Here is a 20,201-nt window from a genome sequence, read left to right as displayed (position 1 = left end):
GATTATTTGCCTGCGATGTACCCGCTGCTTGCTGTACTCCTAGTCCTTCTCCGTTTGACAATACCACTCCTCCTATGGCATATTTTGGCAATTTCTTCCAAACTAGTTTAGCTTCCTCAAGTTTCCTAGCCTCTTACCTCTTCTTGTTTTTCTCCTGCAACAGCCGACAGTGATGCACTATTGTCAACTGTATTTCTGCCCATGGCTTTGCTTCCATTCCACTTGCTTTTTCATTTGCCTCTGTACCTGCTCAGGAAACCCATGACATAAAATGTGGTAAAATAATGCCACCGTGTTTTCCCACGTTTCCCTCATTTCAAGAGTCCTGCGCTCTTGAATGTCCTGAATGTAAGCAAGAGGATATTCATCTTCTTTCATTTTACGTGTCATGATTGCACCCATGTCTGACGTCTCAGGATACTGTATCCTGAGAGCCCTCCAGACATCTGCTCTACAATTATTAAACAGCGCTCCATCATGCACTGTGCTTTGTGCTGTCACACTCAAATAGCATGCTCTCTTCCATATGTCATCAGCTCATTCCCCAAGAATGGCTGCTAAGAGACCTTTAATGTCCCCTATGGCTAGCGTGTTTCCTCGTGTCATTTTTTCCAATTCATAAATCTATTTTCCCGCACACAATGTCAAATTCGGGAGCTTGCATCTTAAATTAACCTTAACCATCTGCGGCCATGGAATACACTGTGGTATTCGTCCCCCTTTTTCCAATAAAGAAAACTGCGTAAACCGTAACCCACAATCGGCTCCCATCGCTTGCCTATCCATAGTAGGGACAATAGTCGCTGACCTTCTCCTCCCTGTCAATAATCTTAATGTGCTCACGTATGGCAGTGACTCTCCCTTTTCTCAATGAGATTGTCTTTGGGGATGCTCTGGATATGCTATGGGATCCGGCGTTCTATCCTTAGGTTGCTCTAAATCAGACCATCTTACTTCCTTGTCTGACTGCAGGCTTCCCTCTGGAGCACATGCACCTCCTCCCTCTTCTCCACGGAAGGATTCCCTCTCCTCATCAGACATATCTAGTCCCCATCTAGTGTGACTCTCGTCCCCTTCACCCTTATCTAAGGTCAGTCTGCTTAAGGATAAGGCCCTACGCTCGAGACTGAACAGATTTTCTTTTTCGCTTTGTCGTTGGAAGACTAGGGTTTGATCTCCCTTCCCTCGGCTTCTCGATTTGCTACCTTCCCTTAATTCCTGATAAGCCTTATCGATCCTGTCTCTGATACTTCCTATATCAAAGTTTGCTTCTAAGGCCATTCTAGATGGCCCTGTGTCACTCCCTTTACCGGGAGGAACTCTTCTATACTGACCCATTGTATGCTGGACTTAGTTCCATCAGCTCCTTTTGAATATGATTAATATCAAGTTCCTGCTGTCTCCTTTTGCGTTCCAATTCTTCATATAATTCTCTTCACTTTCTCGCTTCCCATCTGACTCTCTCTTCTTCCTGTCTTATTTCTTCTAACCCTGCCCCAGCTCTCCTTTTTTCCTCTTCTCTTTGTCTTTGTTTTCTTTTAGCCTTTAATCTCGGTGCTTCCTCCTGTTCTCTTTTCCTTTCTTGCCTATCCTGTTCTTCTATTGCTCTCTGCCTGTTGTCATGCTTTCTTTGCTCCTCTGCCCTTTCTTCTTTCTTTTGTTTCTCCTCCTGATTTATCTGTTCTCGCCGTTCTCTGCTCTTTCTTTTATGCTCATCTTCCTTTAATCTCTTTTCTCGCTCCCTATCTTTTTTGTCCTGTTCGTCCTGATCTTCCTTTTGCCTTACTTCCTCAATGATTTTCCCATCTAGCTTGAGTAGTATCTGTCCTCCAATCCATTCATTCTGTGCGAGCGTTAACTCGTCAGCTTTATCCTTCTCTCCTTGCCATCTCTTAATCTCTTGTTCTATCACTGTCAATATAATTGACCGCTCACTTTTCTTCCCTTTTTCCTGCAAGATCTTGAAGATCTCCTCTTTTCTCTTACTCCCCTCTGGACTGTAGTCACTGCTATAAATAGGCGGTTCATATATCGGATTAATATACCCCGTCGCCGCTTTCAGTTTCTTTAAAGGATACAATCCCATTTCTTTCGTACTTTTGCTGTTTACTTCTGGCGAGGTAAGGGGAGCTGAGGGCTCAACACCTTCCTCCTTACACTGATTAAGCATGCACTCCTCAGGTGGCGTATCTTCCCTCTCTTAATGGCACATCTTCCAGAGCTCTAAATAGCTATCCTTTTCTATAATTTCTTTCCCGTATATGCAGCATGCAAGTATGTGGTCACGTGTTGCAATACTGCTTTTGACAGCGATACCCCTTGTTGCATGAACATCTTATCTGCCGTGCCTTTCTCCCATTTTGCACTATACTGTTTGAGCTTGGGTGTGCGCTTTAGGAATGTCTTACATAAATGCATCAGAGGAGTAATGTCTCCCATTGTGAAGTGTCTCTAGTGACTTTCAATACTTAACAGTGTTTACAAAATACCTTTGCCGCTTTTTGATTCTTAAATACAATTGCCGCTCAAAACCTTTATCCCTTCAATTTTCTCTGTTTACCTCTGGATTGATACCATCTACTTCCCTAGATAGATAGTATAACTTTTTTACTTCATCTCAGTTCTTATACAATAGTTTGTGTTGCTCCTCGACACCTTAATTCAACACATATACATAAACAGACAGACAAGTCAACTCTTTACGTAAAAACCTCAGTGATCACCCTTACTCTCTGCCCCTATTAGTACCTGATTTAAAGAGTTTAGATTATCACCTTATGCGGACCTGTCCTGCATGTAGCCTAGTTTGTTCCGATTGCAGTATGAGACAACCTGTTCTCAAACTCCTTGGGTTAGGACTATATGGCCTTCTTATCTCTTTATCTCTCTGTTTAAACACAATCTCCCGTTACTCCTGTTACTTCTCATTACCTTTTAAATGATCACAACCCCATTCCCTTAGTTTGCCATTCCTCTTAATCTACTCACCATTCGCTCGTTCGGCTCAAAGCCCTCGGTATTGCATCCTCCTCCATTCAACCACTTTGTCAAAGATGGACCCTGCCCACCATCTTGATTTTATTGGAAAGTTTTCGCTACTCTCCACAGGAAGCCCTGTGATCTTCAATCGTCTGAAGCTCTGAAGTCAACAGGTCGATGGGTCTTCCATATAAACCATCCGACAATGCTACCACATGAACCCTTAGGGGGCCCTTTAAATCAGTAACATGTCATACTCAGGATGGGATGCAGAATAACTCTTACAACAAATAATAAGACTGAATCAGGACGTTGGCAAAATGTCTCTCCCGACTGTTTTATTTTCAATTGCCTAAAACAGGGAGTTACAATGGACATCAACAGACGTCTCACAGAATTATCTCAACGCATTTAGTAATAACAGTGCTTTTATAGCAAAAACTCATCATGCGTGACGTCATACTACGTGGCAAGCTAAGAAAACCTATGGGGTTTGTGATTGGCTTAAGTGGAACAACTAAGTATGCTTACTTTAAGGGATCGGGTTGTGATTGGGTCTCTTCAGTCAGGTGGACAACTTATGCCCACCCCTAGTGCGAGTCATCTACATCAATTACTAGATACACTGTACACCATTGGCTATCAAACTATAAGGCCCTTTGTTATATGGCCCTCTACTATTGGCTTCCATGCTTGTACCCTTCTGGAACATTCGGCTCACTAGCAGCACATAAGCTGGTACCCCAGGTGCCAGTTGGTGGACTTGACTGCATATCCCCAACCAATTAGCCCAACATCTCTCATCACTCATGCTGTCTGCCATTCAGATTGTCTTTCAACTTGTCCTTGAAAAGTATCATTGCTCCTGAGAATAAAAGGGAGTATAGGCACACTCTTATTCCAGTTCAGATCTGTAAGCCCAACTCCTATTTCCATCCTAGACTCTTGTGACAGGAGACCGTATTTTGGCACATATTGCAGCATTTAATTGTCTTGAATTAATAAACTTGGCACTCATGGTGTTCTTTCTTGCACCTTAACAAGGGCTGATTCAGCTTCTCACGTTCACTGTTCTTCAAGGAAAGATAACCAGTTCTTGGCCACTCCATCCTTTGACACCAGGTCAGACAGCTATTTCAGGCCTTTACTCGATCTTCAGCTGCTTTCTTACTGCGACACAGCTTTCCGATCCTTCTTTCTTCACGGGTCTAAGCTTACTAAATATGTGACACTGATGTCCAGATTGTATATAATGGCAGCACTGCCTGCAGTCTATTAACTATGTATAGCCAGCCTTTATGATTACTTAGTCTACTTGTGTTGTTGCATCTGTACAGTTATAAAACAGCTTGCATTTTCTGCAGTACTCTTCACACGTGCAATCTTCATTCTGCATATTAAAGTATACTCAATTCTTTACTTCGTCATCACATTGTATAAGGTCTATGCATCTTCTTCTTCGACCACGCTTCTCAGTGCGTCACACTAATTTCTTGTGACATTTACCAACCTCCTTTTCTCTCATCTTCATATTCCTTTGGGGATCTCCTCCAAGAGATTGTCATCTCTGCGGGGGTACATCATATAGGGTCTTCTCAATGGATACCTTTTCTCGAAGACTCTTCCTGGAGTTGCCAACATCACTGGTGTTGTGCTTGTCACGATTTCCGGTTTCCAACATATAGGAAGAATGGGGGCGGGACTTCCTGCAGAGGCATTCTGCTGCTCCTCTACGCTGATTTGATTGACCAATGAGTAAACGTGGTATTAACTTCTGATGTACTTATGTTTGATTAATTATTTTTAATGACACACAGAGCACCGGTCTTTGAACCTGTGTTGTGCTCTGCAGTTGTCTTGCTTCCAAGACAAAATCGTTGCCCCTAAACTATCCTTTCTGACCTAAGATTAACTTAACTAAGCTGTTTTCATTATTTAGTGTATTTAGTGCAGTTGTTTTTTAGTTAATCGATTGTTATGTAAATAGTTAGTTTGTATTGGGTCAAATGATTTCTGTATTGTTTTATTATTTTATTAGCATTAAACCACTTATCTCCCTAGAAACTATATTTCTGCATTTATATTCGTTTGTAATATGACAACACTTTGCCTTCTGACCACTTTGAAATGACTAAGAGTCATTAGAAATTCACAAACTGAAATCGACCAGAACATACATTTTATGGGATTCCGCGTGATGCTTTATCTAAACTATTCCTTGTTTAATTTGGACGATGGCTATACTCATTATTTAATTTTATCTTAATGTCCTCAGCCCTCCGTTGTCCGTATTCTCTGCTAATCTGAGAATGGAGATTTCTCCATCCGATCTTTTCTTTTCACTTGCTCCGTGGACACTTTTCCCATAACGGTTATCATGGCCATCTACAACGCATGAATTGTATGGCTCCAATTGCACAGCAGAAAAATAGTTTTCCGAGCAAGATTGTTTTGCTTTCGCTCTGCTCTCTTTCTTCAGATAATTCCGCTATGTTCTTAGACACCGGCAGAAATGATGATGAGATCTGCAAGTGGCAACAACAGCAGCAAGACGCCTCCTCCCACCCCCCAGGTACAATGGTGATTGCTCTTGTGTAGCAGGAAAACAAGGAATGTCTCACGCAACTGATTTGCATACCGTTAACTTGCGTGAAAAAAGTTGCACAGCATCAGAATGAGAGTATCTACGATGCACACATTCTGATGCGATTTGTGTAACTATGCGTGCCAATTGCACTCCCTGCAGGAAAAATGCATCCCATATTTACGAATGGAATCCGCTTTTCTGTGTGAAAATAAAGCCGCATATCAACTGCTCCTGTGTGGAAAAGGTGCAGGAAGATGCATAATGCGTAGGCGAGGCATTTCTAGCCATTTTAGCATTTGTTTAAGGAGGGCAGCAAGGTTGAATGATGAATCAAATACGGATAACATGTTTTTTTTTCTACTTTTTAAACTTTTGATCTGGAATACATAATAACATAACACTCATCAAGATTGCTTTACACTTGATGCTGAGTACAAAATTGCATCCCATATTAAGAAAGTATATGCAGTCTGGAACTACTAGTGTCAGTCCGATTATACTTTGTTAATGTGGCATTGCATTTTTTACTTAACATCAGAGGTAATGCAAACATGATAAGTGCTATTACCTGGCTAGACTGGACTACAGTCAATGTAGGTCAGTTTAGCCATGTTATAACACTGATCATGTTTGCTTTAACCTTAATTCCAAGTTAAAATGCCATGCCACATTAAGAAAGCATATGCAGACTGGCACTAATAGTGTAAGGTGTTCAAATCCACATAGCATTCCTCCTCATTGGGATTTGACTACACTAAGCATCTCTCCTTCTCCAGTGATTCTACCGCCATCTGGGATCGGGTTGTGCAGAACCGTATTGAGGACACATAAGATGTATTCTGAAGTCAGAATGAAGAAACACAGATGTTTTGAAAGGCACATTGTTGGGAGGCAGATTAATACGTCATTCACAGCTTCTGCCCCTCCCCCAATCCAATACTGCACTGGTGAGAAGCGTTGCTCATTGAGACAACCCGTACCACCCTTATACCAGGCAGGTACAACAAGACATTGAACCTCATTAGGAATCCGCCGTTGACCCTGCTGGTGCTACCGGACTCGTATTATTTTACTGGCGGCTAACTTCCTGGTGCCACGGGAGAGTACAAGTCCGGCGGCCCGGGAAGTCAGGTGCTGGTAAAACTTAAGTCCCCATTCCCATAGAGTCCTCTAGGACTTGTAATAAGTCCTCTAGGACTCTATGGGAATGGGGACTCGGAAGCCCTGGCATCCTTATTAACAGTGCCAGCGCTTCTGTGAATGGTCTGCCTGTCGGGCGCGGTGGCCACGGCAGGCAGATACGTAGTTTGCTAGTCCGTAAACAAGGGTGCCGGTGAGCTTACCAGCACCCTTATTTCTGGACAGGCGAACTTGTAATAAGGCCCATATACACAATCTAAGCTGAAGATGGCAAAACAACATTAGACACGAAGTAGATATGCACTCCACATGAAAAACACATACACTAGAGCAAATATGCATGTATACATGAACATTATTAACATTGCAACCACAAGACATGAAGAACACTAACATAACCAATGTATAAGTTGAATGCAACACGAACATCATGTAAGTATTTTCATATAGAAATAAGAGTTTAGTAGGTCAGCCATCTTCTTTAAAACCGACGCCCCAGCCTGCTTTTACATTGACAAGGGCTTCAAGGCTACCAGAGAAAGCTGAATCCGCAGAAATACAGAGCTGTGCAGAGCTCAGACAGTAGCTGGCAGTTAGTGTCATGGTCAGAAGGAGATAGCTTGGATGGGAACGTCAGATCAAAAGTCATGAGATAGTCTCAGGACACAGGCAGGATGCTCCCCAAAAATTAAAGCTTTTAAGATCACAGCCAACCTTTGTTACCCAAATGCAATGGCACAGCGAGCCAAAAGGACCCCATGGAGAGTAATTCAAGTGTGTCCCTAGAGTTAACAGAAAACACGGCACACGCCTATATAGTACCTAAAATCGCAATAAATAGGAGGTCATTCCACTTCATAAATGGTCCTCTTGTACGTGACTTATAATTGGAAAACACTGGCTATGCATTAGATGCCATCAGAAGATAGAACAATTGTGTTACTCCCTTAAAGCGCACATAGAGCCAAGGTCAAGCACATAGAGATTGCACGTCATGGTCTAAGGAATGAAGGATGGTAACTTCTTTAATTAATGTAAGTCAGTCCATGGGCCTCTCTCCCTCTACTACCCGCCTGGTGCATATCTTGGTGACCTGTCAAAATGTCCAAGGTTGGTTAGCAAGAAGCCAACCAATCAAATCCTTTAGTGTCATGCTGCACACCTTGTGGTATGCCAGCCAATTGTTTTTCTTGTAAATGATGTATTTTAACTTTTATCAATATTAGGTTAGTCTCAGGAGGAGCCATCAGATACACCCAACCCAATCAAATGTCTAACCCATATACGATCTATATGTAGTCACCCTCAGTAACCAATTGTCATTCCCCTTAGGTTTTTGTGATTATGATTGTTATGATGTAATTTATGCCATGGTTCAAGTATTGTATATATTGTTTTGTATCCAGAGAGTTGAGAGAAAAAAGATGGTAGTGCGTGTATGCTGTCCCTGCTTTAATTGCATGATACTAAAGCCTAACTTTGCCTTCCACTTTGCCTACTTCATCATTGAGTTTGGCTTGGAGTGATTCCAGTACTTCTGGCATAACTGGGACTTTTGGGCCTGTTCAACAACATTGTCTAATGCCATGACGGCTGCTCCTGATGGCAATGAAGCACTTTGTTGAACTGCCACTACTAACAAACATCGTCAAATCCAATAGGTCTCACTATGTAAATGTAAAGCAGTGGAGGGAAATGTGCAGCTATCCAGTTATTTTGGCCTACATCCACCACCCGCCCTAGCCAGTATAGTCAAGGGTGAAGGATCATGGGAAACATACACTGAAACAGCCGAAGGACTGCAATCTGCCCTCCACAGATGTGGATGGTGACGTTATTTTTTGTAAATCACATAAAAGACAAATAGACTTGCTGCCTACATTTTCAAATCGAGAACTGATGCTGCTATGTTGTGCATTATTGAAGAATTGACCTTGAAGATAAAACACCTTGAGGTTATTACTTATAATGTTTGCCAGATTGCCAAAATCATTGTTTGTCCCCCAGCTGTGTTTTCTGATCAGCAGCTACACATCATTCATGCTCCAGAAATCAGTCATCGCTCAATTACACACCCATGAATCCATGTCAGGAATAGACACTGAGGCTTCCTTTCTGTAAACCAGGTTATATTTTCACACAGGATGGGTTACTAAGGGTTCTGTGAAGTGAATCAAGTGGATGGGCAGTGTTGTCCAAATAAACATGGGACTCTTAACTTGAAATTTTGTCGGAAACCGTACTCTCTCTATTTCCCCCCTCTCTCTTGCTATATACATATTTTAATGAGTGGGGAACCACTTGTATTACAATGTTAAGATTACTAGCTATACAAAGACAACATATATAAATACATGGAATGTCAGTGTTAAGATAGACATATTACTAAACCATTAACATTAAAAAATACACACAATTGCTGAAAGCTTAACTCACCTGCATGTTATGTGTAAATACATTAAATACATTTTGTTGTTTATTAATCTTATGTGTTTTCTTTTTGTACTTTGCCATGGAATTTTTGTTTTTTGCTTGGTGTGAAATGTAGTCTGAAGATGGTAGTAAGAGTAAATGTTGTTTGAAGTGTATGTTTTTATGAGTGCATATTATGCCTTTTAATTTAATGGTAAAGTTGTGTGTTTTTGGACCATATGTTTGCCAAGTATCTTGGTTTATGATTAGAGCTATACATATGTGTGCATGCTCATTTTGTACTTGTTGTTTGCGAGGAGGAGTTAAGCTTCCAACAATATTGCTTCAGTTTTGTGTTATGTTTCGTGTTAAGTAACATGTTAAACAATAAAGTTACTATTCCTATTTAAAATGCAACATTTTATAGAAAGTAACCTTAACTGTAAAAAAAAAATCATCACTGTTTTTCTGGTTATTGTAAGGGAGTGTTGTATAAATTATGTATGAATTATGTTGACACATTCGTTTTGCCCTAAGGTTTAAATTACTTCCATATCTTTTTCTCAAACCTTTTCACACTTTTGTGTTGGTATGTGTAGTTTATTTTGCAAATTATCCATGTATATTGGTTTATGCGACATGTCACATAAATTGTTGCACCTCTGGTGATGCACTAGTATAGTACTGTTTAACCTTGCAATCAATGGCTATAACTGATGTTTCCAATTTTAATGATCTTGTATTTGTGATTGGACGAGTGGTTGGATTGTTCTAGAAGTATAGCTAATCAAAAACGAAAGTAACGTGTTGTGACCTATCAGGGTTTATGTTAATAATTTGTAGTTGCAAGCATGTTTTTGATTGGTTGGGTATTATTTTTAATACTTTCGTGTTTATTTATTTATATTTATTGACCCTGATTCATAAAATTATTTGCGTGTAAAACAGTGTTTTGTGTGCCATTCGGCCTGCAAATCCCCATTGGTAAAACAGGGATTTGCAGGCAGAATGACACGCAAATCCCCGTTTTACCCAGAAATAATTCCACGAATCAGGGCTATTCTGTTTTATTCATTTAGAACTTTTCACAACCATAAGACAATTTACCTTACATTCACTTAAAGAAACAATCATCTAAATGACATCACAATTTCAATAAAACCATTTAAAATATTCAATAAAATATCCAAATTAATATTTTACAATCACTGTATCAAAAAGGTCTTAATAAATATATATATATATATATATAAAGTATGCATATAAAAACTTACGGTTTCATTGACTTACAGCCATCAAATCAATTCCCTTAACTTCTTGGTAATAACGTTCTTTTCATTAGTTCAGGCATCTTCATAATCATGTCCTTTTCTTTAAGTCAAGTATCTCACAACATGTGTACCATAATCGATGAAGTGATATGTGCATAGAGGTTGAGTCAGTGTTTAGGCAGTAGTTCCAGAATTCTTGAGATGTTACTGCTTTGTAGTGAAAAACATATTTGCCCAAAGTACACATGTAAAGTGATCCAAGTTTGATACACTCAGGAAACACGTGTTTTTGGTGTTTCTAACTTGTTAGGCATCTTACCTATGCAACACAATCTGAGCTCACGAGCCAATTTCAACTGAGGATTGCGTGTTTCCACTAAAGGAAGCTGGTTTGTGCGGAGTAGGAGCCCCAGCCTTCGTACAGCCGGGTCCGTGCACGGAGTAAATACAGCCGTGATTTCTCATAAAGGTGTATTACAGAAATCCGGCTACCATAGCTATGTAGCTTTGATGGATGTAACCAGTTATTACTCCAGTCCCATCTGTCGAGCCTTCTTTTGAAGGCATCCTTCATGTTTTTATAGCTTTTCCTCCATTCAAAATGTGGGGTCCAATTAAGGCTCTCAGAGAGTTCAGCATTCAAGTAATTGAAACTCCTGCCTCTAACAACCGACCAGGCCTCATAGTTTATGCCAATTTCTGTCAATAATGGGCATTTAGGGGAAGCTCTAGATATAATATAGAGGTCCCCTCTCTTTTTCAGGGGTTGTACTCTCAATGACATTAAGCCTAGCTCTGGGCGGAGATACACCAAGTAGGTGGATGTGGGCAAACCCAGGACACTATCCCAGGAAAATCCTTCTAGTTCATTCAGCAAGCCAAAATCCTTCATGGCCAGGGCATCAAGTCCATGAAGTATTGTGGGGCAAAAACATTGTTTGTATATTTATTTATTTGTAATTCTTGTATAGCGCTACTCGCCCGTGGGCGTCAAATGGATTAAGAGACTTCAAGTGAGTATACTGCGAAATTCCCAGTAAACCTTTGCATCAAATACAGGAGCTACCTTGATTTCCTTGTTTTACTTTCTTTTATGTCATCGTTACCTGCCTAGAAAGTAATTCACACACCGAAGTTTGTTGTCATGGTAACCTTGTTACCTTTTTTGGCGGTTACCAGCATCACTCTAGTCTTATCCAAGTTAATAGTTAAATCATTGCAATTAAATAATCATGTTCAATAGCCAATTTGGGCATCCCAGATTTCTCGATTCTCGATTTCTCGATTCTCTCCAAAGAATGGGGCAGTTTAATTGGTCATATGCTGATTGAAAGTCTACACAGGTTATACATAGAGAGGGACCTTCCCCATGCTGGGCCCCATGTATAGGAGTGTCAAGCGGTCTTTTGTGGTGTATTGTAGCCAAATCAGGGCAGAACCCAGTTTGAAAGGGATATAACATTTTGCAGCTCCTTTAATATAAAGGACGCAAAGATTTTCTCACTAACGTCCAGCATGGACAGCAGTTTGTAATTCTCCGGGAGTGTCTGATCTCCCTTTTTGTACACCGGGATCAATATAGACTGACGCCATGAGTCAGGGACTTCACTGTCGGAACATACTTGATCAAACACGAGTAAAAGTACTCCTGCCCACCCAGCAGTATTTTTCTTTGAGACGGCATTAGACAAACCATTCGGTTCTGGGGCCCTGGAGACTAATAACATTTCAATAGCTACCATGATATCTTCAGAGGCCAGGGTACTGATTCCCGTCATGCTGTTTGACATGCCTGGTTATGAAGGTACATTTTTTAGCCGATGTACGACTTCCACGCACTTTCAGCAATTGGGATAACTACTTGTTCACGTTTTACAACCTTGGTCAAAGATAAGACATGCCTGACAGTACAAGAGCTGTGACTCCTAAGCATCCCTAACACGCGCTGCCACATTACATTTTTAATAGAGGCCTTGTGCCTTTTCAACCAGTTATGGTAAGTGCTCTTTAGTTTCCTAATTTTTTCCAGCGCAATGTTCGAGGTGCCTGGGTGCTTTTTGATACTCGTGATCTCCCTATACATCTTTCCCTTTGCATCGCGTATTTCTATGTCAAAAGGGCTTGCATTAGATTTATTAATCACGTGTAGCTGTCTCTTCACAAACCCTTCTCTATAGGCCTTAATGTTTAACCAGTTTTTAATCTTGTTTACCGAAAAACGTTCCAGCTTATTCCAGTGAGTGATGCCCACACTCCCAAGCACTGCACACGCTTTATCAATGTTGGCTCTGGTCCGTCAGAGGTAGCTTCCAGCATGGTTAATTTCAACTATGCCAATTTTGGTTGTTTTTATAGTTTTGGTACCTAAAGTCGGCTTAAGCTAAGGATGGCATGGTCACTATATTGATTTGATAGCACTTCAAAGCCCCGGACACTTTCTAGCAGGGCTTTGTTCCCAAAGTAATAACCCAGAGTTGCCCATCGGGGCCCACAATGCCAGGTACCGTTCCCCAGACAATCACTCCTCATCCAGCCTCTTAACCGAGTCAAGTCCCATTCTTTTAGGAACCACAACCATTGTTCACCCCATTGGTTACCTTTGTTTTGGGTCATCACACTTCTTACCATTACATTCTGAAAAGGTACAGATGGGTCGGTGTCCCGACACCGGCGTTCAAATCCCACCCACCAACACCATGTAATTTCCCAGGGAATACTCCCTTTCAGTAATGATTAGGTAGCCATAATTAAAAACTTCATCAGTACCAACCCACCTGGAGGGTCATAGAGATTCAGAATCAATATTCGTTTTTCAATTCCCCCACATTTGAACATGATCTCCACTGCCAATACTTTGTCATTTACGTCTGCAGGGGTTATCAGAGTAGAGATAAGTTTCTGTTTGGCTCCTATGATGAGACCGTCATATGATATGACATTCATAACGCGCCTGCACACAAGTGTTTCTAGGCACGACAAGACAAGGAGGGGAAACAAAGGGAGGACAAAACAACAATCTTACTTGGCCATGTGTCATTCAGTTCGCACGTCATAGGGGCGTCCCCACCTCCCTTTTTTAGCAGAAGATTGGTACAGTGCATGCCCATCAATGAGCACTGTAACAAGTCTCTTGTAACAAGAGTATATTGTGCTTCAAAAGCAAGGATTGCGATTCGTCCTTCAACAGAAAGTGGGAGTTACTCCTGTTGTTCCAGCATCATAGGTTACACATTCATTTCACCAACCCCCCAAATTAGGTAGCACACTCTTCAACCATTTCCACCCACTGGCGTTATAATATTTGAGGGTCTTGGTCAGAAGAGCTTTCATATCTTCAAGAGGATTGGCTTTGCTGGAGTTTCCCTTAGAGTTCCGTCAACAAGGATTCACTTTGGCAGCACAAACTTCCATGTCCAACTCATAACCAAGATAATATAAGGATGCATGATGAGACCATATCAAGGCTGCAGTTTCTGGTAGGAAACAATGAATGAGCAACATATAGCCACGTTCCTCTCCCAGCGGCTCAACAAAGTCGAAATCACTCAAATTTAGTGTACGTTAAATTAGTATTTTATAAAAAATAGTTTGAAAGGTTCGGAGCGATGTATACTTCTTTTGAGTTAGTTAGACAGCGTGCCGTCTATTGTTAACAGCCTTCGGTCCAGTGCAGGTAAGACTTCAACACTCTTTGTCACTTCCTGACGTCTTGCAATGGTCATTGCCTTTATAATCAGTGTCTTTGTGACAACCATTTTAGGGGTCTTTGATAAGTTACTCAGATTCATCCTCCACCAACATAACATTTCTACAGTTGTTTTCCTTCACGAGACAACTGGCGAGAGTTCTGTTACGCTTTGTTGTGACCGCCTCTTTCATCTGCACTCTTTTTTTTCCTTTCTTTTTTAGGTTAGCTCGAGACACAGACGCAATGGTGGAATTAAGGGGCTGACTCACTGATTCACAGGTCAGCAGGGTATACTGGTGTTGGCGAATGCATAGGAGAAGTGATAGTTTCGTCAGGTACATTTGCCACAGTGTCCAATTCTTGAGTACCCACCAGGATCAGAGCACTTTGCTGTGGCGCCATCAAGTTCTCATTGTTATTCCCGGCAGTCCAACATTTCATGCGTCATGATCAAGCAAGCTGTGCACTTGTAGTTTCGCAACCCTTTTCCATTTCAAGTCGTTCGTGAATTTCGCCACATAATTTTAACACGAATGTTATATAGCAAGGTGTAGTACGTCGTTACTTGTATTTGTACTTGCTTTGGTGGTGTTTCCTGTGTTACCCACAGAAAAGGACACTGTTTTTATCACTGCGTCACGGTCTGCTTCGAGACTCAAGTCGGTAGCTAAACTTCAGTTGGGAGTCACTGATAAGCTTTTTTTTTACTTTTTCTGGGTTTGGGGGCTCATTTAGTCTTTTTGTGATGTGATCTGGCATGGGTCATTCCTTCCCTTGGCTCTACATTACTGATGGAAATGTGGGTACAATTTTGTAAAGAGTAGCAGAGCTCAAGTAGAGAGTTGTTTTGAATGCCATTTAAAGAATGGTTAAAGTTCTCATGTAAATCAACCAGGGATGGCTGGTTGTCTCGCACATTACTTTCATCCAAGGTCCCAGGCACATTTTAGCAGGCACCTGAGTAAAAAATGCAGTTATTTTGCCACTAGGCCATGAGGCAAGAGGGAGGGGTACTGCTCCTCAATTCCGTGACTTTGTCCTCACCCAATTGACCAAGGCGTTCAGTCTCCGAGCCGGCATTTCTTTTTATTCCCATTCCCCTTGCCATAGGGCTTTGATTTCCACAAGTTATAGATGTTCGTCTTGCTTGGAAATTTGCAGGGCATTATTTTTTTATTTTATTTTTTTGTGCATTTGTCAGGTGCTTATACAGTAACTCAATTCTGTTTCAAAGAGCCCACGGGGCAACAGGGAGGGAACATGGGATTGAAAACAATGATTACAGCGGAAGATAAAAGGCAAACCTACTATGCCTTGTGAGAATTCAGAATGTGCAAGTGCAGCGAGAAGAGGGGAACTGGGGGATGGGGGTAAGTGCTGGAATATCCGTGCTCGTGGGTGAGCAGCCGATGAAGTGCATAGTATGGTAAGTGCTATGCAGACTGGAGCCGCATTGGGTAGAAGTGCAAGCCTACAGGATTAAGGCCGGTGGGTGCTGAGACAAGTGCTGAGAGGTAGGCAGAGGCTGGGGCGTTTTGGTGTGGGAGTGCATATCCCTGAAGGCATACATAAGAGCCCTGGTGGCCAATCACAGTGACTCTCAGATCAGCAGAGTAGGGATGAAGGGAAGGAAGTAGTGAAGAGGAAAGTCTTGAGGAGCGTCCAGAATTTGAGGAAGTCCTGCTCAAGATGAAGAGGAAGGGGGAGGCTGTTCCATAAGAGGGAGCCAGCTGAAAAAAGTGATCACCTGTGGCCCTCTGTTTAGCGAAACGCTTTACACACAGAGAGTTGGTGCCAGAAGACTGCAGAGGCCTAGAAGGAGAGTATTTAGTATGAGAACGTTGAATATAGAGTGGTCCCAGGCCCCAGACAGCCTTGTGGATGATGCAGAGGGATTTACATTTAATCTGTGCTGCAACCGGAGCTAGTGAAGAGTTTTTAGGGCAGGAGAAATGCAGTCCCTTGTAAATAAGATGTCACTTGTAAATGTGCAAATGAGAAATAAATTACAGCCTTATTTTCTTAGTTTGAAAGATGAGGCTTTCTTTTTCACACTTCCCGGCAGATCATCACTGGGCTTTACAGGAATGAGGGCCACTGTTCCTTTGTTTGAGGAAACAAGCTGGAGACTACTAAGCAGCCACGCATTTATTAAAAGGGAATTGTCAATGATGTCTCTGCTAGTCTTTAACACAGTGGGCCTCATTACGAGGCTGAGGGTAACCCACAAGTGCTTCCAGTGGGTTGCCCCCAACCCAGTAACACTGTTACCGCCGCCTGATATCCCAGTGCTACCGGAATATCACAAGTGGCGGTGGTAACGGTTACTCCCTATTTCCATGGAGTATCGGACTCCATGGAAATGGGGACACGGAAGCACTGGCACTGTTGCTAACGGTGCCGGTGCTTCTGTGAAAACCATGATGGTAGGGGCCCAAACTCCTGGCAGGTGAGGCCTACCAGGGGATCCATGGCCCCTACTGGCATCATGGTAGGATGGCATTCCGGAAAGGATGCCGGTACATTGCTATGGGGACCCTTATTTCTGGGTCGCCTTTCCTGGAATGAGGCCCAGTGTCTCAAGGCGGGAGGGTTCAAAGGCTCTTGGTCAGCAGTCACCCCCCTCTACCCCCCCCAGACTTTTGCAATTTACTATCTAGCGCGGTCTGCACCGAGTGGTCATTTTAAAAGAAGAGCAACAGGTTTAGGCAATGAGGCAAAAGTAGTACATTTGTAACACAGCTGAAAAATAGTGTAACAGTTAGAGTTCCCGCCGCAGTACGGAACTCAAATGCATCTTTGCACAAACCTGTCAGAGTGTTTTTATTAAGGCATAGATCCATGATACTAATTCCAATGCAGTTATGATTGTTGACTTTGTCTACACTCCAATTAATTAGAATACAATAGTATCCCATGCTCTTACGGTGTCACAATATCTCAGCCTTATCAGTCCAAACTCACCAGTTTAATGCATTGCTTAAGTGATCAATGTGTGACGAGTGGAAGGGTTCAGTGCATTCAATTGAGTCCAACCGGCAGCAGACAGCCAACTCCCCCCCCCCCACTCACCAAACACAAAACACTTTGCTTTACACTGCGCACCTGTGCTTTGCGCGGACTGGCAGTACGTATAGGAAATCACTCAATATCCTTAAAGGGCCGGTCTGGAGAGAGCAAATCACTGGAGAATAAACAACTGCTGCTCCGTTTTCCATTTCCCAAACAGTCGCAAAATACTTTGCTTTACACTTCATAAAGTTATGAAGGAACATGTGTTCAGCTGCTGTGTTGACAGATATCGTTAATGCAATCGTTTAGTGTGTGTGGCATGCAGGTATTATAACACTCTGTCCTTATTTTAATTTCTTATAAGATGTTTGTTAAATTTGAATGATTAATTATTTGTAATGTGTTTTAATAATTTTTTAGGTTTGATAGCATTTTTAAAGCAGTCCTTGAAATTGATTTAAATGTATCAGCAAATGAAAGGTGGAATGTGGGTAGGAGAGTAGTGGTGTATGGATACAATGCTACGTTTGTATATATCTAGTTGTTTCAATCGCTTTAATGAGAGTTCAACGTATCCATTAAGGAACATTCTGTTTTGATTGAATAATTACTATTTATTCTTTTGTATGAGTATTGGGTGGGAGGTTGCTAAAGGTGTAATTTTTTGTGGATTTCTTTAGTGATTGCCATTTTATTATGCCGTTATGAGGATTTTCTTGAGTGGTATGTTTTGTATCAGGTAAATGTGTACATAAGTAAATACTTGGTTCTCCCATTACAAACATGTGTAAATACGTTATTCTGCCATTTTAACCTTGAATGTTTGTAGCCCATGGACTGTACAATATAACACACTTGATTCTGAAATGGAACATTGGGATACTGTTGTTGGAGAGAAATGTTATGACTTGAAGGAAGAAGGCAGACTGATGAAATGGCAGGTTGGGGCTGCTTAGCATGTAACTTGATGAGAATTTGATGGAAGTAATAAATGCTTATAATTACTTCAATTTGCCTCATGTGTGCATCTCACTAGTATGCAGCAATCTGTCATTCGCCTGAAAGTGTTTTATCGTAAATGTACTTTTTTTTTACTATGCATGTGTTTTGTTCTACAGACTTGTTTTCAAGTTTTTTTGTTTAACATTTTGTATTCTATTGTTTAGGTTTGGAGTTTATATTTAGGGATACACCCTACTTCTTATTGTCATTTTATTTTATTAACATATCTATTTCACTGTATGTTATTTTGTATGTATTTCATTTTTTTTTGGGGTGCAGTGTTCCAGTTTAGATTTGCTGTATTCTTTGGAGAACTGAACATTGTCTGTATAGCATTAAGTGGATTTGAAACAGCACCTGAAATGTAAATTGTCTACTTGACATTACCATTGGGAGGCCAAGATGATGGATAGAGCCACAACATGCCACATCTCTTGGTTGGAACTTAAAGAGGAAATTTACCTGTTCACAATGATGTCCACTTTTTTATGTAGGTATGAATATTCAGCATCTATATTGGTCCAGTTGTAGTTGGTGCTAAGTTTAGAGAGATAGACCTTTAACATTAGAGACATTTTGTTTTGAATTGTTGAAGGTGGGGCCTTTGGATTGCATACAGTATGTAATGTTAACATTATCCATGGTACAGCATAGGAAAGGCTGTATTATGTTTACAATTGTAGTCTTTTTACGATATGTACCTTTTGTTAAATGTCCTACCCCTATTAGTAAAAGTTCATCATTTTTGGAGTACCCTTATTTTTGATTGTGTTCACATGATTATTAAAATTGGACACTTTTCCAGTGGTGTTTGTGGAGATGTGCCTCTTTTCTTTTGAAAGCGTGCTGGCAGGGTTTGTCCCATGGCTTTTACTTCTAGTTTGTTCATGTGTCGAATATATTGTTTTTTTTTTAATAAAATACTTTTTATTGTTTTATAGGTACAAACAAAACACAACCAAAATACATAATTCACCCTTAGTCACTATAGTTAAACACACAGGTATACACTTCTTCCCGGCATCTGGCCTATCTTTGCATACATTATACAGTTATCTTGAGTTCGTTTCGATCACTTATCTAAGTTCATTGTTTAGCATTCAGTGTTTTATGGCTCTTCTATATTAGCCTTCAGCTGTCCTGCCATCTTTGCCATATCTTGGTCGCTTTCTCTGGGCACCCCCTCGTAGTATACACTCTCACTTCCATTGGCACACATCCATCTACATCCGTTACCCATTTTTCGTACCTGGGTGGTGTGGGTGAGCCCCATAATTGAGCAATGTTCCTTTTGGCAGGACTTGTGGTTGTTGCGAACATGAGTTATTGAAATCTTGATAGCTCTATCTCTGCATCTATCCCTAGTATTAGGAGTTTGGGATCCATCGGAATTTCGCAGCCAAGTACTGTTGATAGTCTATCGCAGCATAGTTGCCAAAAGTCTTGTATCTGCGGACATTCCCATAAAGTGTGGAAGAAGGTTCCTCTCTGATGATGGCATCTTAGACAGTTGGGGTCCGTTGCCCTCCCCCATTGGTGCAGGTCTTCCCTGGGGTAGTATATCCTTTGTAGAATTTTTAGCTGGATCAGCCTAATTCTGGCTGAGGTTGCTGATTCTCGGGGGTACATAAGAGCCACTGTCCAGTCTTCTGGTTGTATTTGGCCCACATCTCTTTCCCATTTCTCTTTGAGCCTTATGAGCTCCTTTGTGGCAAAAGAATTGATGGCGTTATACATTGTAGATGTTACTTTGTGTTCGATTCGATCCATCACAATGTTTCTCTCGATCGGGGTGCATTCTGGCACATTTGGGATGTCTATTTCGCTTGCCGTGAGTGCATGTCTCATCTGCAGGTAGTGGAAGTGTTCTGTGATGGGGAGATTAAATTCATCTCTCAGGACTTGAAAGGTCTTCATTTCTCCATCCCGTATCATGTCTTCCAGTGTCTTTATCCCCGTCTCCTCCCAGGTTACCCACTTGGGAATATCTTTAAGTTCTGGAAGATTTTTGTTATGCCACAGGGGTTGTTTTAATGTGACTTTCCCTTCCCATCCCAGGTGTTTATGTGTATCTGTCCATATCTGCGTTCTTTGAGCAGTCATTGTAGGT

This window comes from Ambystoma mexicanum, chromosome 7q (assembly GCF_040938575.1).
Source record: "Ambystoma mexicanum isolate Mex_15411 chromosome 7q, UKY_AmexF1_1, whole genome shotgun sequence".
NCBI lineage: Eukaryota > Metazoa > Chordata > Amphibia > Caudata > Ambystomatidae > Ambystoma > Ambystoma mexicanum.
The sequence above is the reverse complement of the archived record's forward strand: the minus strand, read 5'-3'. Positions refer to the sequence as shown.